This window comes from Rhinatrema bivittatum, chromosome 1 (genome assembly GCF_901001135.1).
Source record: "Rhinatrema bivittatum chromosome 1, aRhiBiv1.1, whole genome shotgun sequence".
In the NCBI taxonomy this organism is placed as follows: domain Eukaryota; kingdom Metazoa; phylum Chordata; class Amphibia; order Gymnophiona; family Rhinatrematidae; genus Rhinatrema; species Rhinatrema bivittatum.
In genome coordinates, this window is record NC_042615.1 from 472,902,539 (window position 1) to 472,927,991 (window position 25,453).

A 25,453-nucleotide genomic window follows, 5' to 3' on the forward strand; every position below is an offset into this window, starting at 1 on the left:
ACGTATAACATAAATTACACCTGTGGAGCTGCAATCAGAGAAATCAAAGAGAGTGAACACCTTACCAGAGGTAGGGTCAATAAAATTGGACATCTGAGAAGTGTGTTTACAGACGGAACAGGTCCCACATGGGGAATGTTCACCCTGTGTATATTTCCGTGTACTTTGAGAAAAGTCAGAGTGAGTTAGGATGTCTCTTAAATTCCTGCCTCTACGGTATGTAAAACGTAAAGAGCTTTGAAACAGATTTGAAAATGACAAGGCTGACCAATGTTTTCGAACTATCGATGCGATGTCATGACTCAAAAGAGAAAAAGATAAAATACAGTTAACCATTTTATCTGTTTCTTTCTGTGTTGGTAAAAACAGAAGGTCTCGATTGACATTTAAAGCTCTTTTATAGGAACGTTTCAGAATCTTCAAAGGGTACCCCCTCTGCCTGAACCGGAGTAACATCTTCTTAGCTTTGTCAATGTATTCAACCCTAGAGGAACAGAGCCTCCGTAAACGGAGGAACTGACCTGTAGGGATATTGGTCTTAAGAATTCTCGGATGGCAACTATCGAATTTAAGGATAGTGTTGTGGTCAGTGTCTTTCCTGTAAATTGAAGTCGTAAAGGAGCCATTATAATATAACTTCAGTAATGAAGTTAACACATGCTAAATAACTGCATTGCCAATAACATTTTAGTAAAACGTCCCCCTCAGACATAGATTGATAACTGAATTCAGCTAAAGAGGAAACCATTGTATAGCTTCACTCATTTGCATTTTTTAAACAAATAAACAAATGAATGGTATTATGCAATTTAAGGTCCAATTTTTACTTTTCCCAGAACTGTCATAAAACTAAACAAAACTTCCTAGGATGCCATAAACTACAATGTTTCTGGTTTACAAGAGTTTCTGGTCTCAGAAAACTTGACAACAAGGATGAGAACAGAATCTAGCATGGCAAACATGATTTTTACGCTTATGACTAGGAGCTGTCTGTCACAGAGTTCTGAAATTCTAGCATAGGCAGTGGGAGGGTTTTTTTTTTTTTTTTTTGTCTGTTTGCTTTGTTTTAATCCTTTTGAGATTCTCCCATGGCTTTAACTCAACCTTTGGGAGGAAGGCTTAAGAGAACTATAAATTTCTCTCAGTGCAAGTGAGCTAGATCATTGCCTCTCCCCCATGAGGCATGATCAAGAGGTTGAGGAGCTGATGGCTGATCTTTGCTAACCACCATTTGTTCAGATCAGGAGGAAAGAGGTTTGCTGTTGTGTTTCTGTATCCTGACCAGTTCCTCAAGGAGTGGAGAGCCCCTGTAACTAGAAGGGATTGGGTCATTGGTCTTTTTGCCTTAACTACTAGCCTTAGGCAAGGGTGAGGAGAGTAAAGGATTTTTTGGGGGTATTTCTGGATTGTTTTTACAACCAGATCTGTCGGGTTTGGATCATCTAAGAGTGCATATTTTTGAACAAGGGCTTTGAGGGACTCACCAAAGAACAAGCTGGAATTACAATCAAGCTTCTCTACCCTTCAAAGAAAATACTCTTGGATAAGGATGATGGTTCAGCAGGTAGGAGAACAACAATGTGTATAATGGACAAGGAGACTAGGTTTTTGAGATTACCTTTTCATTTCTTGCATGGATTCTTATTTTCAAACTAAAGTAAATCTTTCCTTGAAAACCAACTGGACTGACATTTTTTTTCTTTCCTCCTTTTACCAATAATGTGAATGGACAGTGAGAGGTGCAGTTACTGCTAATTGTTTTCATTTTTCTGACATCTTTGTGTCTCCTCCTGCAATTCTCTTGCCCAGCCAGTGTTAATAGTGGGATTTAAGGACTGGATTTACTTGACCTTGCCAAGGGCCCAGAAATGTAAGCTTCCCCCAGAGGGATGAAACCCAGCAAAAGTAGCTTCTTGGTTGAAGTTGAACAGCCTGCTATAACACTTCTTCGGCAGGACAGATGGACAACCACCAACATAAACAGAGCAAGATTAGATCCATTACGCTGATTTGCTCAGTCTTATGTTTGATATATATATATGTATGGGCCAATTCTGTTTCCAGCTAGACATTTGCTTGGATTATAAATTAGCTTAGCAGAACCTTTCCTCTAACATGGAATATCTTCCACATCTAGAAAGATAATGAAAATAAGCTGAAAAATCAGTTTGACTGCACAGTGGTAAAGTAGTAAAGGTTTGGCTCAATGCCATAATTTCCTATAGCATACAGAAGGCAAAAGAAAATCCACAGATAAAAGTGTGCAAGAAATGAAAATATTTATAGAAAAAGCACTATGGGACTTTTGCCAAAACCTTTAATTTAAACATTAAAAGCAAAACACCCACAGAGCCTGATATACAGCACTACTTAGACAGACAAGTAGCAAATTATTCAGCTAAATGGCAGCCGCTAAATATCCGGCTATGTTCAGCGGCCACCATTTAGCCAGATAAGCCACATAGCTAAATATCTAGTGGGCAAGCAGTGGGAGGATTTGTGTGATGCTACATATCCGGCCAACTTACTGGGCATTCATCAAGCTCCATGAGGGCTCTAACACATGTTATACCACACATATTGTGTGATATTTTGCAACTCCCTGCCCAGATACCCTCCCCTATTACAATGACTTTCTTTGTATGCAATTTGTATGCATAAGTAATACAAATGCATTCAAAGAAGGTCATTAATTAGCAATTTGATGAAATTATTTTATCAGGGCTGAACAAGAAGGTGGTCAGCCATGATAAAATAATAATTCTTCCTAGGAAAGCGTTAGATGTGTGGCAGGATGCCCGGGACCCTAAAGCGGATCCTGAGGCTCCCACTGCACATTTATAATTTATTTATTTAACACTTTTCTATACCGACCTTCATGGTAATAACCATATCAGATCAGTTTACATCGAACAGGGTAAAAACTGAAACAAAAATAAACATATGAACGGAGGCGGCAAAGTTACATTCAACAAGGAGGGTGAACTTGGAGGCTTAATCAGCTGGAAAGAGAGGCCTAGGATGGCAGAAAACTAGTAATATAATACAATAGGGTAAGCTGGCTAGTGCTTAATGAACTTAGAGGTACAAGGTTCCATCGCTCATGAGGGGAATTGGGTCATCTAGTGTGTATCCTGGGGATCTGAAAAGGCTTGGCGGAAAAGCCATGTCTTAAGTTTTTTCCTAAATGTTGGGAGGCATGGTTCCAGCCTGAGGTCTGAAGGGATGTTATTCCAAATAGTTGGTCCTGCTGTCGAGAAAGCTCAGTCTTTGGTCGAGGTGAGGCGCGTGGCTTTAGTTGGAGGAGCTTGCAAAGTTCCTTTGTGGATTTCTCTAATCGGTCTGTTGGAGGTATGGAGTTTGAGGGGGATTTCAAGGTCGAGTTGAAGATTGTGGATGGATTTGTGGATTAAGGTGAGTGATTTGTGTAAGGATTCTGAAGTTAACTGGTAACCAGTGTAGGTTTCTGAGAATAGGTGAAATGTGTTCTCCACGGTTGGTGTTAGTCAAAATTCTGGCTGCGGCATTCTGAATCATCTGTAGTGGCTTGGTGGTAGAGATGGGTAGACCTAGGAGGAGAGTACTGCAGTAGTCTATTTTGGCAAATATCAAGGATTGGAGAACTGTCCTGAAGTTGTGGAAGAATAGGAGGGGTTTGAGTCTTTTTAGAACCTGGAGTCTGTAGAAGCAATCTTTAGTTGTGATGTTGATCATTTTCTTTAGGTTTAGGCGATTGTCGAGAATTACCCCCAGATCTCTTACATGCGTATGAGTGAGATGGGTGTTGTGGAGGGACTGTGGGAGGGAGTTATCCTGGTTGGAGGAGATGATGAGGAGTTCAGTCTTCGTAGTATTAAGTACCAGGTTTAGACTGTTGAGAAGGCTAGTGATGGATTGTAGGCAGTTATTCCAGTGAGTGAGAGCTTTTGAGATGGATTCTGTTATAGGGATCAGAATCTGCACATCGTCTGCGTAGAGGTAGTGTATTAGTGTAAGATCTGTTAGCAGTTGGCAGAGGGGGAGGAGGTAGATGTTGAAGAGGGTGGGAGATAAGGATCCTTGCTGTACACCAAGTGAGGAATTTGTAGAAGGTGATTCTTTATTATTAATTTTGACTTTAAAGCTTCTGTTGCTGAGGAAAGACTTGAACCAACTGTGGACTGATCCGGATATACCAATGTCTGATAGGCGATTTAGGAGGATGGAGTGGTTGACGGTGTCGAATGCTGCCGAGATGTCTAGCAGGACTATTAGAAAGGAGTGGCCTTTATCTAATCCCATAATAATGTGGTCTGTTAGTGAGATGAGGAGGGATTCCGTGTTGCGCGATTTGCAAAAGCCATATTGCGATGGATATAGGATGTTGTGATCTTCTAAATAATCTGAGAGCTGGGTGTTTACCACTTTCTCCATTAGTTTAGCTAAGAATGGGAGATTAGAGATGGGGCAGAAATTGGCTAATTCTCTAGGGTTTAAATTGTGTTTCTTAAGGAGGGGTTTAAGGGAAGCAGTTTTAAGTCTGTCTGGGTAGATCCCTTGAGTTAGCAGGCAGTTTATAATGTTGGTCAGTGGTCCAGAGATCGTGTTTGGGATAAGAAGCAGGAGTTTAGAAGGGATATTATCTCTGGGTGGCTGGATGGTTTCTGTTTCTTAAGGAGGGATTTGATTTCCCTGAGGGAGGTTAATTCGAAGTTGTCGAGTTTGGCTCCCGCGGGGGTGTGGAAATTGTCGCATGCAGCGAGTGGGATAGTATTGGTAGGAAGTAGAGCAAGAGTATTCAAAATCTTCTGTTGGAAGAATGATGCAAGCTTGTTAGCCTTGGATAATGCCTGTTCGTCTGGTATTGTCGGAGGGGCTGACTTTGTGATTTGTGATACATAAGAGAAAAGAGCTTTGGCATCAAATTGGAGATTGTGGATTTTATTGGCATAGTATTCTCTTTTTGTCTTTAGAATAGAAGTCCTGTAATGATGTAAGGCCACCTGTAATGATGTAATGGCCACCCCCCTCAAAAAAAAAAAATTTAAAAAAAACATAACCAAATGGAGAGGTTGAGATAGGATCAGTGCTGACCCCGTTTCAACCCGGGGCCACTGGTCGAGGCGATCCAAACTCCTCCCAAATTTAAAAATAAGTTCTAAAAATGCATGTGTTGGTGGCCTCTTCCCCGTTTAAGCTCCCCACCCCCGCACCACCCCCAAAGAGGATGCAACTAAATACCTGCCACCACCCGGTCCCCCCCACAGCTCAATGCCTTCTGCCCCTTAGCCCCACTGAAGCAATAACACCCCAATCCCCTGCCTCCCTGGCCCCACAAAGCATCAATAACTCTATCCCCTGCCCCTGACCCCAAATCATCAGATCTTACTCCACTTTTATGGCTAGAGGAAGGTCAGGTCTGCACCATTTTTTTAAAAAGGCAGCAACTGGGACAGATGCGAGGGTGCACCCTTCTCCGACGCAGGATCCAGGTTAAGGCAAGGTGGACCCTAAAGTAGAGGGGAACTTGGCACGATCTGCCAGGTAAGGTGGACCCTAAATTGGAGGGGAGGGTGCAAGGGGTTGAGGGATTCTGGCTCTTTTTTTTTGGGGGGGGGTATTGAGCTTGGGGGGAGGGGGGCAAGGGAGCAGGGGTGGGGGTGTTGATGCTTCGAGGGTCAGTGGGCATTGATGCTTTGGGGGGCAGGAGTGGAAGGTGTGGTGTGATGCTTTGTAAGGCCAGTAGAGGGGGGTATTGAGCTGTGTGTGTGTGTGTGTGTGGGGGGGGGGGGTGTTGCTGTTTCTGGGGACAAGGAGTGGGGTAATGAGCTGCGGTAGGCCAAGGGAGCTGAGGTGGGGGTATTGATGATTCAGGGGGGCTGGGGTTGTTGATGGTTTGGGGGGCCAAGGGACGGAGGGAGGGGGTGCTGATGCTTCGAGGGTCAGTCAGTATTGATGCTTTGAGGGGCCTGAGGTGGGGATGTTGTTGCTTCAGGTGTGCAGGGAATGGATAGTATTGAGCTGCAGGGATGTTGATGCTTTGGGAGGCAGGGGGAGGGGAGCATTGATGTTTTGGGGAGGCTGGGGAGGCATGGGGTGGGGTGTTGATGCTTTGGGGGTCCAGGGGTGTGGGGTATTGAGCTGCACGAGGGTTAGGGACAGGGAGCTATTGTATTTATTTATAAAACTTATGAATCACTTTTCAGGCTTTCCAATAAAAACTTCCAAAGTGATGGGCAGTAAAAGGAAAAACAGAAATAATACAAAAATAAAATAGAACAGCTTTACTATTTTCAAATTCTATACAGAAAGTGATTTGCAGGGTTTTTGTATTATTTTTGTTCTAATTTTGCCAGATCCTTAGATCTGGCCTTCTTTGGGTTAAGAAAAATGATTTTCTCTAAGGCTAATGAATATTTAATAATGGAAGAGAAGCAGTGACTATGACCTTTTTCTTTGGATTCTGGGTTGTAGTTATTGGAGCATACAGCTGGAGCATGATTGTGCTCATGGGAAGAAGATAGGAGAGAAAGGGGGGGGAGAAATATGTTCTTTTTACAGCTCTGACATTGTATTGTTCTTGCATGCATTTAGAATAAACAGTAGGAGTGTGCAGGGAAAAAAAATGTTTTCATGTTTTGGTTCGTTTTCAGGAGTTTTTTCCCCATGAGTTTCAGTTCAAGAAATGTTTGATTCATTCCATTTGTGTGAAAAAAAAATCAAAGATTAAAAATAAACCAGACAAAAAAATGAAAATGGGGCCTCCCAAGACCTCCATCCCTGCCCCCCACCCACCCGGAAAAATGTCAGGGCCAAGATCCCCCTCCGGCCCCATTTATCCGGTCCAGTGTGGATCTACTGGCAAGGCCTAGGCCCAAGCCAAAGCTTTGATTTTGTGGAAGCCAAGGAAGTGGTAGGACGCCGCATCCTCGGCTTCGCCCTACGCAAGGCCAACAACTTGGACTAGGCTGGAGCCCAGATCCAGGCCCAATGCTGTGGCCTGACCCAGAGGCTGGGTCTTGATACCAAAACCTAGGTTGGAGTCCAGGCAAATTCTCGATGCCGCAGCCTAGATTGCTGTGTCCTGGCTCCTGGGACTCGGCCTAGGCAAATTTCTGGGCCCAAGCCCAATTTTACAGCCCGGCCCAGAGGACAGGTCCTGACACTAGGGCCTTGACTGGACCCAGGCCCAATGGCTGTGCCCAGACCAGAGGCTGGGTCCCAATGCATGCGCCTTGGCCTAGGCCAGGACCTGGGCACAATCCGGATGCTGCAGCCTGGTCTGGAGGCCAGGTTCTGATGCCAGGGTCTCAAACTGGAGCATGCCTGACAACGGGGCCTGGCCCAGCAGCAGGATCTCAATGCCTGGGCCTCAGCCTGGAGGCTGGGTGCCAACTCCAGGACCTCAGTCAAGTTGGAACATGGGCCAAGGACCAACACCAGGGGTCTTGACCTAGGGTCAGGCACAGAACTGCACCACAGGCCTCGGAGCAGCGCTGAAGACGTGCTCTTCTTTCTTCTTTAAAATGACACCATCTTCTGAGGTCGCGCAGATTTAATTATCTCCAGCACATTCAAGCAAGTGAGTGGCACCATTTTGATGTATGTCATCAAAATGGCACCAACTGTTGTAGTGAATGTATTGGAGTTAATTAACTCTGGCGCAGCCCCAGAAAACAGTGTCAGTTGAAGAAAAGAGAAAGAAGAAGATGTGTTCGGAGCTGCTCTGACTCATGGGCTCCAGGTTTGGGCCTGACCCTAGGCTGAGGCCCAGGCATTGGGACCTGTTTTCCAGGCCAGGGGAGCTTTGAGCCTGGGCCCAGGTTCTGACTTAGGCCAAGGCCCAGGTATTGGGATCTGGCCACCAAGCCAGGACCCGGCATTATGTCTGGGTTCAGGTCAAAATCAAGTGTTGGAACCTGGCCTGGTCCCTTCCATAGATACCCAACGGATCAGGTAAGTGATTGTCTGTGGGGAGGGTGGGGGGGGCTTGGGTCTCGGCTGAGGCTCCAATGTCAGACCAGGCCTTGGTCGAGACTCCGGCATTACACACAGGCCTAGGCCACGGCCCTTGCTTAGATCTGATGCATTCATTTAAAATGAATGCACCACAAATAAAGTTTTTATTCAGGGGGGCCTTCCATTTATTTCGGGGCCCCCTGAATGAAACATATTAACCTTACTCATCATGTTTTGTGTATTCATTTTAAATGAATGCACTTCCCTAATAAACTCTGCTACTTGGCTATAATAAGCACAGCAGAACAAGTAGTATAGAAAAATACTCCAGTATTCAAAATGTTACTTTGTCTACTAGGGATGTGCATTTGCTTAGAATGAAATAGACAATGAAATAGGCATTGTCTAATTTCATTTGATTTCGTTGGAACTATGACATGAAAGAAAAAATGCCAACATTTCATTAATTTTTGAGTTTTGTGTTAGTTCGTACTAACAGAACTTAGTACGCGTTAACCATAAAATTAGGGGAAATTTTATTTTTAAAACAAAATCAAGCAAAAAACTGTCATAAAACAAAAATGAAACAAACAACAAAAAAAACCCACACCCTAATGCCTACCGAAAGGTGATTTCTTAAGAAAAAAACCATGAACAGTTACTAAGCAAGAAATGTAAAATGGGGGCCGTTTTCAAAGCAGGTTAGTATGAAGTCAGGGGGAGGTGCAAATGTACTCTCTTCCTCCCCCCTCAAATCTTGCACTAATTCTCAAAGGAAAAACATGCTTGAACTTTTGTTTTGGAAGCTGAATAAGGAAAAAAAAATGCACCCAAGAGATCTGCACCTGCCTGTTCTGCGGATATATTTCCTGGCCAAAACAACATATATAGTTTTGAAAACGCTAAACCATGAGCCCTGTTGCCTCCTTTTACTTAACCCTGTTCCGGGAATGCTGCCATGACAACATGAGGAAAAGTATTTGCATAAAGGATTGACAATTTTCCAAAAGCCCCTTTACCTGGATAAATAACCCTTTACATAAGTAAACTGTATTTTTACATTGGCCTTCTTATTGTTTTTCACTATAAGAACATACAAAAGTACCTATCACAATGTACACACACACATACACAAAGACCTATCAAACACAATATGAAGACACAAATGTGCAAACAAAGAGAAACCACTAGAAATAACCACCTTGACACCATCACAATGCACTGCTCTCTCACAGAAGGAAGAAACAATATCAGGCATTGATGTGGTTCTGGGATACGGCTGGCAGCCTGCCAATGGAATTTGCAGTCTATAAAAATAGAAATGAGATGCAGGTGTTTGGGAAGGTTTGAAACTGTTCTGTTGAATTTATTATAAATTACTGCAACTGAAGAGGGCTGGTAACACTGAGTGTACATATTGCATGGTAGTTGGTAGTTGTTGCTACAGGACACTGCTCATGCCCTGTCATGGATTGCTGTTAGAGCACTTAAAACAACCAAACAACCAAGCACTTGCAGTAAAATTTTCAGCTGCCATGTGGCTTGGCTAGGTAGCCAGATAATCATATCCGGATAACTAGCAGGGTATATGCAGCGGCCCAGTTGGTTAAGCAGTTAACTTCGGGCTGTCCCGAAATACTTCCCACCCACCCCTGAAACACCCCCCTTCTTATCCAGCTATCTAGCTGGGTAATTATTTACCCTGCTAGAATTTAGCCAAATAAGGCTAAATATTAGGGATGTGAATCGTGTGATCAATCGTCTTAACGATCAATTTTGGCTGGGGGGGGAGGGAAATCTGTTCGTCATGTTTTTTTTTGTTAAAAAATCGTCAAATCGTTAATCGGCGGGAAAACTGCACACCAAAACAACCCTAAAACCCACCCCGACCCTTTAAAACAAATCCCCCACCCTCCCGAACCCCCCCAAAATGTTTTAAATTACCTGGGGTCCAGTGGGGGGGGGGGGGGAGTCCCGGCACGATCACCCGCTCTCGGGCCACGGCTGCGTTAAAGAAATGGCGCCGGTGGCCCTTTGCCCTTACCATATGACAGGGCAAAGGTAGCGCCGGTGCCATTTTGGTTCCTGTCACCCGACGTCACGAGTGCAGGAGATCGTTCCCGGACCCCCGCTGGACCCCCAGGGACTTTTGCCCAGCTTGGGGGGGCCTCCTGACCCCCACAAGACTTGCCAAAAGTCCAGCAGGGGTCCATGAGCGACCACCTGCACTCGGGCCATATTGCCAATATTCAAAATAGAGCCAGAGGTGAAACAGCGAGACGGTGAAGAGACAGAAGATAAAAAAAAAAAGTTGCCAGAAATTAGACAGGATTTTAGAGCCACTGCTGTGAAGACTCACATAGGATAGGGTAATAGATGGTGGCAGTGTTGGGGACTCCCCCCCCCCCCCCCAAATAAAAAAATAATAATTCTGGCCTTGCCCCTTTGACAATTGTAAGATCCACTATTTTGACTTGTCACATGAATACTAGCGATGAATACACAGACTCCTCTTTATCATGTATATTTCTCTTGACTAGATTGTAAGCTCCATGAAGCAGGGACTGTCTCTTATGTGTGTCTGTTTAGCGATGTGCCTATCTAGTAGGACTTCAGAAGTAATAAATATTTGTAATAGTAGTACAGTAGTACTAATATGTGGCTTTCTGAGATTTTTTGGTTTGCTGCTTTTTATTTAGAATATTCTTCAGAAATATTTAAAACATGGTAAAAGATATTGAACAGCACATATATAAATAACTTCTAAAGCTTTAAATGGTGCAATTGCAATAAACAGAGTCCACAAAAAAAATCTCAGGATGACTATCGGATATTTATGTTCTCATTCCTAGTGCTCCCCACATATCAATGATGAGCCACATCCATTTAAAATTTCAGCAGAAAAAAGGAAAATGCTTGTTACTGCTTAGTCAAGGAAAAGGACATTTAATTAAATGTATTGAGAGAAAAACAATGCAGTAATGGACATTTTGAATCCAGTATGGATTGGATTTTTGTTTTTGTTTCATTTTGTTTTTTATATGGAGAATACTTGGCATCTTGCTTATTTCACTAAATGATGCTATTTTAGCTCAGGCCGAAAGGATCAATTTAAAGCAATGAACAAAAATAACTAAGAAAGGAATTTTAATTCACTTCCTATCTGACATAAACAGCTTAAGCATCTAATATGATAAATTAGAGCTCCAGAATTCTGACATCCTCTTGACAAAATATTAGTCAGTATCACTGAACAAACCAGCAAAAAAAAAAAAAAGACTAAAGCAAAGAAGGTAGAGGCCCACACCAGGTTTGGTATAAATCTCAATATATGAGCTTTATTTAAACTTGTTACGCTCACCAGCCACAGGAAACTGCAGCCGACCTCACTCACATGATACCACACCAGGGCATTCGGGCCAGCCCTGGGCCTTCTGACAGTGGCAGGGAATCGCCACCGTCACTGCCGCTCTTCTTTTAGCTCAGAGCCGCCAGCCTGACGCCGCTTATTTCCCTCCTTCGTGGCTGTGATGCCGCCGACACCGCCGACTCCCTCCTGTGTCCGGCGTCCTCCTAGGCACGTGCGTGCCTCTCGCTCCATCATTTAAAGGGCCCGTGGCCCTCCCGGATTACATCATCACTGGAGGACTATGTAAAGCTGGATCCTGTCTCCAGCCTTTGCCTTGCCCACAGGCCTCCACGCTTCCAGCAAGCTTCTGAACTCCTTCCTCGGATTGTCTTTGGCTTCGGACTAGATACTGATCATTAACTATGCCACCTGCTATGACCTTTGCCTGGATACAGACCACGAGCTACGCCGCCCACCATGACCCTTGCGAAAACATTGTCTGTGAGTCCGCTGTCTGTCTTGGTCCTTGCCTGGACCACCTATTCCAGACTTGTCCTGCACTACTGCTTCTTGTCGCTCCTGGACGTTCATTGCTGCAGAGGCTCCACATAAGTCCAGCCGACCCTGGCACCTGAGGGCTCAGCCTAAGGGCAACATGGGCTGATAGTGCTGAAGCTCCCGTGGGGTCTCTGCTCCTCATCCGCCTCACTTACTGATGGTGGGGGCCTGTGGGGCTCCTCCCCACAGGCCGCGCCAACTCCCCCTCGCTCCAAGGGTCCACCAGCATAACAAAACTGCATTAAAAATGGGGTTGGCTGTGCCTGATCACTCAGTGACAGTGCTGACATGCAGAGAGACCTAGGTTCGGTTTATAAGATCATAAGACATTGCCATGCTGGGTCAGACCAAGGGTCCATCAAGCCCAGCATCCTGTTTCCAACAGAGGCCAAACCAGGCCACAAGAACCTGGCAAGAACCCAAACCCAAGACTCAGGTCCTTCTGCTTCCAAAGCCAGCTGGGGCTGGGGAGGGACTGAAAGCCATTGTCATTGCACAATGGCAACACCTAGTGGCCAGATTAAGGGCCAACAACTGATGTGTGGCACCTTGCTGAGGACTGTCACTGTGATGACAGGATGAAAATGTTTGGTTAAATGGGGGCTTATAAAATTAGGGAAAAACCCCTGGGAAATTGAGAAAGAAGGCTCCTGGTGCCAAATACTGTTGCAGTCTCCTTTCCTCTAGCCTCAACAACCACGTTGTATAGGCAAGAATGTGTTCTCTTTGCTCCCAGTATTTCTCCTTACTACAGTTTGCATGAGGAGCTGTATTCTAATGGATTTGCTCTGAGATTGCAATTTTATTTATTTTTTTCACTCTTATACAAATGCTTTCCTGCCTGCTATTCTGAATAGAGGAAATAAAGAAAGGCTCCAGTGAAATAAGGATGTTATGCTGTGCATAGACGTCAGGGTGCGATCCTGCACACATTTTTGTGCATAGAGCTGTATTTCTGATGAAGCAAGGGGTAAGGTGTGCGCACAACTCGGAGTAAAAATGTGAGCAGATCAGCCCTCTTTCCATGCAAATTCCATGTTAATCAAAGTATTTTCTATTACTTGCAGGGAGGAAAACACCCACGCTTATAGTTAGCTGAGGCAGCTTGTATCCCAGCCAATAAAACAATATGAATTCATCTGGAACAAAACAACATTACACCTTTTTTCTCTTCTACTATGAATTTTTATTGTGACATGCTATAATTCATAATGAATGACAGTTACATAAGACATGGCTTAGATTTGTCAGGAGATACTACCAATCATTCCAGATTTGGGAAATGCCTATGCCACCGGTATCAAAAAGAGGAGCATGCTTTTAACATTTGCATTGTTTATTTATTATTTTTTGTTTTTTTATTTATTATTTTTATATACCGACATTCGATCTGAGATATCACATCGCTTTACATTCAGGTACTGTAGGTATTTCCTTATCCCCAGAGGGCTTACAATCTAAGTTTTGTAAAGCTAACTGCCCAGTATACAAGTAATAATGAGTCCATGTCTTACGTATGCATCCAGGAAGCAGCTTGTAGCACCGAGCAATCTCTCAGCAGCAGTTCAGCTGTCCAGTCCAAGGTCCGCTCACTAGGACTTTCAGCACACACAGGGAGTTAACTACCTCCACAACATGGATGGAAACAGTTCCACAATATCCATAAAGATGGGGAAACGTTTCTCATCAGTTCTGAGAAAGCAAGGAACGACTGGCAGATGGAGCTTTGCAAGCTAACCGTAAGACTTTGGCAGCTAGACTTGCTTGCAACATCTTCAGCCAGGCAGGGACCACGGGAGGTGTACCAATGTGGCATTCAGGAACTTTGTGGAAGCACAGAGTAGAGGTAGTTATTACTTTTATAAAGCTATAATATAATTCTGTCCCTGGTGAATTCAGATTGTTTTATTGGCTGGGATATAAACAGCTTCAGCTAAATATGTGTGTGGCTGTTATCTGCCCTGCATATAGGAGGAGGTTCCAAACTGAGACATGAAGGGTTAATATCAGAGACCATTATACCCTTCCTTAAATCTAAATGGAAAACTGTTTTTTGCTCTGCCAAATATTAGCCCTTATGGTCTATATAAGTGGAGGTTCCAAACCAAATTCAAAGGGTTAATGTCAGTGTTAATTATACATAAAACAAAAATAAAATAGCTTATTTCCATAAACACCCAAGTTAATATATAAAAAAGATTTTTTTGAGCAAAGGGGCAGGTTTGTGTGCATAAATATATTTAATGAGCAGAAGCCATGGCTTTTGTGTGTAGTCCCCAGTCCCAGTCAGCTCTGGAAGAGCTGGGTTTAGATTCAGTCACAAGGCTTCATGATCTCCCAGGGTTCCTGCACAGGGGGGGAGGGGGGGGATAGTCAATCTTTTCAAGGCCATTAGGGTTGTTGTTCTGTTGTTCAAAAACAAAAACGTTTTACTACAACCGGTGGCAGGAAGAAAACCAAAGTCCACATGACTGCACAAAATTCCAGGAACGTAAAATCCAAAGAACAGTGTAACATATAATAGGGATGTGAATCGTTTTTTGACGATTTAAAATATCGTCCGATATATTTTAAATCGTCAAAAATCGTTAGGGCCACGATACAATACCAATTCCCCCGATTTATCGTCAAAAAATCGTAAATCAGGGGAATGGGGAGGGCAGGAAAACCGGCACACTAAAACCACCTAAAACCCACCCCGACCCTTTAAATTAAATCCCCCTCCCCAAATGCCTTAAATTACCTGGGGGTCCGTAGCGGCGGTCCGTAGCTTAAATTACCCCCGGGTCCGTAGCTAAATCGGGGGAAGGGGGAGAGCAGGAAATCCGGCACACTAAATCGTGGTGTCTTCAGCCGGCGCCATTTTGCAAAATGGCCGCGGCAAAATGGCGGCGGCCATAGACCAATACGATTCAACGCAGGAGGTCATTCCGGACCCCCGCTGGACTTTTGGCAAGTCTTGTGGGGGTCAGGAGGCCCCCCAAGCTGGCCAAAAGTTCCTGGGGGTCCAGCGGGGGCCCTGGAGCGATCTCCTGCCGTGAATCGTTTCCGTACGGAAAACGGCCGGCGCCATTTTGCAGCGGCCATTTTGCAAAATGGCGCTGGCTGAAGACACCACGATTTAGTGTGCCGGATTTCCTGCTCTCCCCCTTCCCCCGATTTAGCTACGGACCCGGGGGTAATTTAAGCTACGGACCGCCGCTACGGACCCCCAGGTAATTTAAGGCATTTGGGGTGGGGGATTTAATTTAAAGGGTCGGGGTGGGTTTTAGTGTGCCGGGGGTGGGTTTTAGGGGGTTTTAGTGTGCCGCTGGACCCCCAGGTAATTTAAGGCATTTGGGGAGGGTGGGGGATTTAATTTAAAGGGTCGGGGGTGGGTTTTAGGGGGTTTTAGTGTGCCGGTTCACGATTTTAACGATACTCTAAACACCCAAACGGCGACAATACGATTCCCTCCCCCTCCCAGCCGAAATCGATCGTTAAGATGATCGAGGACACGATTCACATCTCTAACATATAATCACAGTCTCTTCTCTTCTCCATACACTCCCTCCCGCAAAGGTAAGCTGTTGGAGCAAGTACCCATTCCATCAGTATCAGTGCGTCCATTAGGCAAATTAGGGGGTCATCTAGACCACTAGACCTTGGGGGAGGGGGGGAATCTTGCCAAAGACTCCTGGACACAGGCAGAGCCCATTCCACAGGTGGCTGAAGAGAAAGAAAAGGCCCAGACCACGCCCACCTCAGAAGAAGCTGAAGAGAAAAAGTGAGACCCCTGACTGCAAGCAGAGCCCACCTCGCCAATAGCCAAAGAACACGGAGCTCTGCTAGTAGGTAAGTCTCAAGGATGGGGGTGTAAGACTGAATTACCCTAGCCCTGCTTTCCACCCTAGGCCCTCCCAGAACCTTTTTGGGTGATGAAATCTGCATCTTGCTTCCTTTTACTTCTGCTTAGGTGAGCTTCAGGCAGATTTTCTTGATCAGCCAAACACGGCTGATACAAAATTATTCAGAGCAGTTAAATCACAAGCAGATCACCTTGCAAGACTGGAAGATTGGGCATCCAAATGGCAGATGAAGTTTAATGTGGACAAGTGCAAGGTGTTGCATGTAGGGAAAAATAACCCTTGCTGTAGTTACACGATGTTAGGTTCCATATTAGGAGCTACCATCCAGGAAAAAGATCTAGGCATCATAGTGGATAATACTTTAAAATCGTCGGCTCAGTGTGCTGCAGCAGTCAAAAAAGCAAACAGAATGTTAGGAATTATTAGGAAGGGAATGGTTAATAAAACGGAAAATGTCATGATGCCTCTGTATCGCTCCATGGTGAGACTGCACCTTGAATACTGTGTACAATTCTGGTCGCCACATCTCAAAAAAAGATATAGTTGCGATGGAGAAGGTACAGAGAAGGGCAACCAAAATGATAAAGGGGAATGAAACAGCTCCCCTATGAGGAAAGGCTGAAGAGGTTAGTGCTGTTCAGCTTGGAGAAGAGAGATGGCTGAGGGGGGATATGATAGAGGTTTTTAAAATCATGAGAGGTCTTGAACGAGTAGATGTGAATCGGTTATTTACACTTTCAAATTATAGGACTACGGGCATCCCATGAAGTTAGCAAGTAGCACATTTAAGGCTAATCGGAGAAAATTCTTTTTGACTCAATGCAAAATTAAGCTCTGGAATTTGTTGCCAGAGGATGTGGTTAGTGCAGTTAGTGTAGCTGGGTTCAAAAATGGTTTTGATAAGTTCTTGGAGAAGTCCATTAACTGCTATTAATCAAGTTTACTTAGAGAATAGCCACTGCTATTAATTGCATCAGTAGCATGGGATCTTCTTAGTGTTTGGGTAATTGCCAGGTTCTTGTGGCCTGGTTTGGCCTCTGTTGGAAACAGGATGCTGGGCTTGATGGACCCTTGGTTTGACCCAGTATGGCAATTTCTTATGTTCTTATGTTCCCAGGCATACCTTTCTCCCTTAGGACATTCTGGTACATGTAAATCAGATTCTGTAGAAGCCTTTTCTTGAAGGAGCTCCTGAGATTCTGAATCTCCTCAACACTTTTTTCCATACTCTTCCAGGACTCCCAGTGCTACTCCCTCCTAGAATCCTTCCTCTCAGCAGGCCTGGCCAACCTCTCCCCTGAGCCAGAAAATATTCCTCTCATGACCCTTCCCTGTGGAGCAATAAGCACACTGTGAAGAGAGAGAACACACAAGGAACTCCATACCTTAGAATCGTCTCTGCTTAACTCCCCCTATATCTTCACATGGATGCGGAGATTTTATAAATCTTTGCAACCCCTTCCAGTGGGGGAGTGGTACACCACCCTAACTCACTGACACTACATGGACATCTCATGGTAGGGGCTAGGTTTGATTGAGACCTCTGAAACACAATGTGGGCACTCAGACCAGTTGAAGCCACAATTGACATATTTGTAAGGGGCAGAGCTATTTTTAGGGGCAAAATTTGTCAATCTGTCACATGTACATTAATTGTGATTTGTGCATGCTACTTATATTTACATGCACTCATTTTTTGGTTTACACACTTTTTTCAGACTCACAATGCATATGCATTCTGTTAGCTTAACTGTTTTTTTTAGTTCATGAATTGAAGTTCAGTGTACTTATTTTACTCACATCTTATTACACTGGTACCTAAGGATGGAAGAGCTGCCTCAGAGCATTTAAAACCAAGTTTGGTTTTGCATAGATCTGGCTAAACTTTATTCAAAGTCAGCTTTCAACCCTTTTTGAAAATGACTTAGAGTTTATATTATTATTATTTTTTTTTTAGAAAATCTATTATGTACTCAGATTGATTCAATTACATTTTGGTAAATTTGGAAAACACATACAAACAGTGTAAATTTCCATTTGAACTGGGCTGAAAATATCTGAACTTCGAGAGTATGGACATTCATGTCAAATTACAGAGATTTATTAAAGTTGAGCTGCAAATGGCTTAGATTCTCCTGAGCTGAACTGGGTTTAGATTCAATCCAAACTGGTCAAACTATTTCTTACATAAACCATGATAGCAATAAGCTTGTTGTAATCCATATAAACTCTTTAGATTACACAAAAATATTATAGTAAATTGCTTCATGACAAGGTTCTTCAAAATTATACTTTTCACCTCTAGTTTTCTAAGTCTGGCAACAAAGATATTCTGATGCATGTCCTTTAAAAGAAGACATGACCTGGATGTTGCTTTCTAGGCCAAATATTTCACTATATCTCAAGTCACAGCTCAACTTGAAATGCATGTCCTACATTTTAAAAAAACCCTATGGACGATTTTTCATATCATCTGACTTCTGCTTGATTGCTATAAAGGACTTGCTTTTGCAATGATTCCAATGTGATTTTAAATATGCCAAAATATTTATTTAGATCAAATTCCTCTATCTTTGAAATAAAGCAGGTTCCCCAACTAGCAGTTTAGGTAGAACAGGGGAGCTACGTAAAAGCCAGGTTCATCCGGCAATGGGGTATTTATTTATTTAATTTATTATTTTTATATAATATATACCGACATTCATCTCAATTGAGATATCACACCGGTTTACATTCAGGTACTGTAGGTATTTCTCTATCCCCAGAGGGCTTACAATCTAAGTTTTTGTACCTGAGGCAATGTATGGGGGACGATAACCTCCTGGGCCCTAGATGCTGTTGTGGGGATGTCTTCCTGCTTCTCACTCACTTTCAGGGTCGATAACACTGGTCAGGGATATGCTCAGCAGGTAATTATGTTCACCAGGGGATTCCAAGTAGCAAAAGGAGCTACACAGACTCCAAGGATGAAGTTCAAATACAAAAATGGACTTACAGTTTGAAAAAAAATAAAAAGTCCAAACCAGTAGAGCAAAATCAAACACAGCATCAAAAAAGTTGTTATCAGAAAAAAGCAAAGATCTCCTTATGCATGGAACATCCCCAAGATGTTCTTTCCCCAACTGAACCAGTGCCCATTCCTTCTCTGAGAAAGGTAAGGGAACTCTTCAAGCTCCAGAATTAAACAGGGGCTGGAGAGGTAAAAATCCTCTCCTCCAAAATTACATCCCTAAACAGTTAACTCCAAGTCTGTACAAAATTCTTACAGTTCAAAAATTGCATAGATCTCAGCCATCTCCAATCTCTGTTGTTAACTGGGCACAAAGGTGAAGGATCCAGAACCCAGGCCTTCAAGATACTGAAGCCTTGCCCTTCTCCCAGGTAACTGGTTCAGAAATCCAAACTTCCAATAATCTTTAAAATCTCCAATACTCTTCAGAAAATCTGTTTTCCTGAGATCCAGGGGACCATCCCAAGCTGCCTACTCACTCTGTGTCACCTTCCCTCTAAGCATGCTCACAAGGCACTTTATACCCCTGAGTCACAAAAAGGTAGGGGAAAAGCATGGGCAGGATACTATCTATGGGAAAGCCAGGTCACAGACAAAGCACAATCATACAAGATGAATGGCTTAAGGAGATCTGCTAAAAGTCTGACTGGTGTATACAGTAGCTACAAGTAGGATGCTTATTTGAAGGTGAACATACACCTATAGGGGGTCAGGACATGCATGTATAAAAAATGTGCTTAAGAAGATTCTCAGTAACCTAAAACTATGCCTACAGTTTTATAGCATGCATTAATTCAGCCACATTGAGAAAAAAAAAAAAAAAGGTGCTGCAAAGGTGTTTCAGGGAAATATGAATCTACGTGCAGGCATTTAAATGTCAAAAAGCATGAATCGAATCTGCATACCGATAATGCACATACATTATGCCATCCTTTGGAAAAGGGGTAAAGTTACATTCATATATCTAACCACATAACAACCTGATATTTTCAAACAATTTCCATGAGTATTTTGTTTCAAACTCGGCTCATGGGCAGGCCTAAAATTCTGCACGTATTAAGCGCCCTATTGAAATAAGTCAATATAGACTTTCAATAATATGGAAATATCCATAAAATGTGGAAAGCTTAAAAGTATTCTAAAATAACATTTCAAGATCTAAAACAGAGACATCTAGATTCTGCTGTTCACCTGCATAAAATGCAACTCCCTCAAGTTTAGAGCAAATGAAAAAACAAGATAAACAAATGGTTGTACTGATCTTCAGAAAACTTTCTATAATTTACTTTTTTTTTCTTTCATTGCTTTACTGCTGAATTCATGAGAAAGAGAACATAAATGAAGAATAAAGTTTAGCAACATCTGGTTTCTGAAGGATTTAAACAGTAAGGGGTATTTCAATTTGCTCTTTCTTGGAGTAAATAATTATTTGTTACTAAACTGCCAACCAGTTGCTTCAATGCTTATAGGAAATTCTACAGTCACAGCAAAATATTCCCTTTGTGAATGTTTCTAGCCCAGAGCTTTGCAACTCGGGTCTTCAAGGACTTCAAAACAGCCTGGTTTTCCTCAACCAACATATGCAATTTTATATATTTCTTAGGCCAAAAAATATGCAAATACATCTACAAATATCCAATGTAATCATCCTGAAAGCCAAGTCTGCTTGCAAGTCTGAAGATGTTTGCCCACCCCTCTCCTGGCTGATTAGCAAGGTTTCTGTTTTGAAGATTTTCAGGATTCTGCAACTTTCTCAGAAGAATGAAGACAGAAAACGAAGATGTTTTTGCTAACTGCAGACAAGATTACGGGCTCATTTTTATGTTTTAATATTACAGTGCATAAGAATGGTAATTTGCAAAGTGATTTCTACGGGTAAAACAGCGTTTTTACATAATTGCCTGGGTACGCACGCACGTTTATCCGGATTAAGGGCATGCATTCCTGGGGCTAGAGATGGAGAGGGGGTTTGGACTTACTCTCATACTTTGGATTTCCAAAAGTATGCAAATATTTGTATTTATTTTAGCAGGTGGAAGGGCAAGTAGATTTAATGAAATAATTTTCAAAGCAGACTTATCTACATTAGATCTGCGTTCAAAAACTGGTATAATTTATTTATGCATGTACTTACTTTCCAATTTACAAATGACGGGACCAATTTGTTTTACCATATTTTATTGGGGAAGTGTAAAAAATGAGTGTGTGTGTGTGTATGTGTGTGTGTGTAATCCATGCAACAGTATAACTTTTCTTTTATTTGATCACTATTTTGATGGTGATCTTACAAAAGAGAAACCTGCATGTTCCGCTGAATCAATAGCATGTTTGTCTCAATTTAGAGTTGGACAAAACAGAAGTTGTGCTCCATTCTGCACACAAGACTTAAAATCGGATATAACTATACATTGTGCACAATATCCAAGGTGTCTCAAGATCAATATAAAAAAGTCCTACCTTTTAGATGCTATAGCAGTTAGATGAAAGCCAAGCCAAAACTGACATAAAAGGAAGAATCTTCAGTCTTCTTATAGGAAGTTTTAGAAAGAAAAGAGAGAAATAGTTAAAAAGATGGACAAGGATGGAAACAAGTTTAAGAACCAGCATCTACAAATACTGTAAACTCTTCCATTATCAAAAGTGGAATGAACATAACATAAGAAGTTGCTATACGGAGTCAGACTGCTGGTCCATCAAACCCAGCATCCTGTTGCTAACAGTAGCTAAAACAGGATTACATGTACTTGGCAAGTACCCAAACATTAAGTAGATCCCACTGCTCTAACCATTTTGATAGCCTAATGGTTAGAACAGTGGGATATAAACCAGCGAAGCCAGAGTTCAAATCCCACTGCTGCTCCTCGTAACCTTAGGCAAGTTATTTCACTCTCCATTTCCTCAGGTACAAACTTTGGGGGACATTTATTAAGCATTTTTTCCATAGACATAGAATGAGAGAAAAGTCTTAGTAAATTAATCATGTCCTTAGATTTTAACTCTGAGGATAGGGAAATATCTACAATACTTGAATGTAATCTGCCTTGAAGTGACAAAGGTAGAATATAAATCAAATAAATAAACAACAGTCCAGCATTCGAGTAAGAGCTGGATCAAAGAGATCAGGGGGAAACTTTTCACAAGATGTCCACTGTATCCTGCACAAGACGATACATTAATAATTATATATCATGCCTGTTATACCAATAGACCTCTTCTACCTATGACAATATAATACGACACCCTACTTACAAATTCTGGGCTAATCACTGACACTATGAAAAAGTGCAGCTTAACTGCAACTTCTTCACACTGTTATATCCCTCCCCACATGGAAATCCAATCTAATAATGGATTGTTATGCCATTTTATTACTTTAAGGAATAGCCCCACTGTACACTGGAAAAATATAAATAAAAAACACTCAATAATATTTAATCCACTGAAAAACCTATCTGTATCAACCAGAAGTATAAAAAATAGGAGGAAATATTGTGAGTGCATGATGCTTATTGATGATATGCAGGTATCTGGTGAGTTTGCTATATTGGTTGGTCGGTTTTGCATTTTTTGTTTTATTTTGATGGTTTGTGTTGATACAGTTGTCTTATATCCCTAATACCACCATAGGGGACTTGCTGCAACATGCCTACCTGCCATGTCCCTTATTACTCCCTAGAGGACTTGCATCTACCTGACTACCAGTAATACCCTTATGGTATGGCGGCAAGTCCCATAAGGCTGCCATTTCCTATTTGCCATACCCCAGAAAATCAAGAAAATCTGAAAATCAAGAATGGAAGAGCCAGAATTCAGCTGTAGAATATGGGAAAAGCCCAAAAAAACCTCAGCCAGAAGGAAGAAATATGGGAACAAGAGGGGGAAAAAAAAAATATTCTGAGGAGAAACTATTTTGATGTACAGATTGTGGTAAAAGCTTCAAAAGGGAGATAAAACTCACGCAAAACCAGAAAATAAAGGAATGGAACAACTCAAGCACAGCTACAGAAGATGAATAAAATGTTCCTAATAAACAAAACCACCTGGAAAATCCTACTGATTACAATGTGAAACCATTTGCATGTTCTGAATGTTATAAATGTTTCATTCAGAAAGGTCATTTCAGAAAAACAAACTAGGTAATTTTTCCCAGTAGCAAAATGCAGCTCATATAGGGAATGTAATAAAAGCTTATGTCATGAAAATCATACTTATCACAGTACATTGTCTTGTACTAAATCTGCCAAGTGGCAAGTGCTTCAACAGAATGACTAACATTTCCTATATCTCTCTATTTTGTTGCTGTATCCCTCATGCTATATCGTATGAGTCTCTATGACACTCACTTGCTGCCATACCAAAAGTTTACACCTTGGGGTTGTTTCTAACATTCTCTCTTGCTGCCATATACCAGACCTTATACCTTGAGTTGTTCCTGCCACTTTGGGGTGATGATTTGCACCTCTCATGTTGTTTTGGTGTGCTGATGTAACTTTTTGAGCTTTTTGGTCCCTTTATTAGTACCTTATAGATAAATTTTAAAAGGAGCACATGTGCAAGTACACATGTATCGCTTAAAATATCTCTACCTTGCATATGTGAAAACTTTACATGCAAATTCACAAGTTACCACGGGGAGAGAGAGAGAGAGGAAGGGAATCTGACACTCTATATATCTCCCACTGTAAGAGGGGAAATTTCAACTCAAGGTGTTTTGTTTGTTTTTTGTAGTTTTTTTTTTTTTTTTGGGGGGGGGGGCAGTGTTACAAGGCTCTACAGTATCTTGTGCCCTAGGCAGGCCAATGTAACACCACCACCCCCAAAACCCACCCTGTTGAGAGTGCCCCTCTTACAGCAGGAGATATATAGAGTGTCAGATTATCTCTCTTTCTCTGTCCCTCCCTCCATCCCTTCCTCTCCCCCAGCGTTCAGGATTGCACTGGCCCAAAATCTCCAGACTTGTGCCTCATCAGGACCAGTAGTAAAGTTGTGCAGGTAACATGGCACATGTTGTCATGTTCAGCTTTACAAAATTAACAGATCACATGCATAAACCTTGGCCCCACACCAGAACACCCATGCCACACCCCCTTTCTGCCTCCTTATACTTTATGCATAGACAGGTATGTACACGCATTCTTCCTGGATTCTTAAAATTTGCATTGCTTGTGCGCAGCCCGCATGTGTGTATTGGGGGCTGTTTTTGCACGAGCAACACTTTTAAAATCTCTCTTAGGGTTTTTACTGCTACCTTTTCTGCCCCCCCCACATGGTGCCTTAGGATGTTGATGCCACTCTTTGCATCACTTTACCTCTCATGCTACCTTAAAGGGTTAGGTCCTCTTTTAAAGCTTTGAGGAACTCTTCCCCCCTCTTGATTCTTTTTTATTCCTCTGATGACCTTCCCACAAGTTTCATGAGAATTAAAGAAAAAAACAAATTCTGGAGCCCAAAATGGGCTGCAGCTTTTCTCCCATTGACTTTAATGGCATACACAAAACCCTCCAACAAATTAAATTAATAAACACATTTTTTTATACTAATTAAGCAAATTGAGGCCCCCCCCCGGAAATGAATTAACAAAACAATACAAATTATTTTCTTCTGCACAGACCTACTGGGTATAGTACTTCAAACAAAATAACTTTGTGATGTTTACAAATAAGTTGATGAATTGATTCAAAAGCTTATATAACAGAGGTAGGCATTGTTGATCTTGGAGTGCCACAACCAGGTCTGGTGATCAGGATATTCACCATGAATATGCATGAGGAATATTTGCATGCACTGCCTCTGTTTGCAAATATATCTCATGCATGTGGATATCCTGAACACCAGTCCTGGTTTTGGCACACTAGAGCCAGAGTTGCTTACCCTTGTTCTATATACTACCTTACATTATGACAAAAATAACTTCCACAGCTAGACTACTATTCTCTGGGCCTGAGGTAGTTACAAAAGTAGCTACTCACTCATGTATGTTTACTGGCAGTTTTTTTTTAATATACTGGCTGATTTAATGTGATTTAATCCATCACATTGTTTTCTGTCATCAAAATCCTTTGCACAGATTGTGTCTTTTGGAATATTCACTTTTAAAAGCCTATATATGGACACACTAACAAGTAAATCTTCAAATGGCCAGGTGCATAAAAACTGGGGTTTGTGTGTGTGGCCGAGCCTTGCACACATGCACATTTTACAATGGACCCAGCCATGCGTGTAAACCCCAGTATGCACAGAAGTGCTGGCCAAGGGAAAAGGGGCAGCCCTGGGGACATGGTCTTGGTGGGGAGGGGTGGGACAGGCCGGGACAGCACCATTAGCTGCCGTCATGGGGAAGTGCATGCTGGCAGCCGGCCAACACACACAGATTACTTCTGCTCCTGAGAAGCAATAAATAAAATAAAAAATTAGGGATAGGTTGGTTTAGTTTAGGGGAGGAGAGGGCAAGAGGTAGGAAGGGTTGAGTTAGGGATAGGAAAGTTCCCTTCCAGTCTGCTCTTTAATTGGAGTGGACTGGGAAGGAATTGGGGGAAGCCTGATTGAGTCACCTCTCATCGCTTTGTTAAAGTCCCTCCCTATGCGCGTGATTTGCAAGCCACCCGCACAAGCGCATGCAGCCATCGGCTTTTATAATATGTGCACGCATGTTTATAAAATCTGCTCGTCCATATGTATTAGGGATGTGAATCGTGTCCTCGATCGTCTTAACGATCGATTTCGGCTGGGAGGGGGAGGGAATCGTATTGT

The 25,453-nt window shown here is 42.5% G+C and overlaps 1 protein-coding gene across 2 annotated transcripts in view; it reads right to left on the minus strand.

Annotated features, from left to right (window-relative positions):
• Positions 1-25,453, minus strand: part of LINGO2 (leucine rich repeat and Ig domain containing 2) — a 1,615,267-nt gene that overhangs the window by 1,487,692 nt on the left and 102,122 nt on the right. For both annotated transcript variants that reach the window (XR_003857484.1, XM_029606680.1), the window contains exon 2: positions 21,161-21,230. The gene's annotated coding sequence lies outside the window, so the exon portion shown is untranslated. The remainder of the gene's footprint in view (positions 1-21,160; positions 21,231-25,453) is intronic.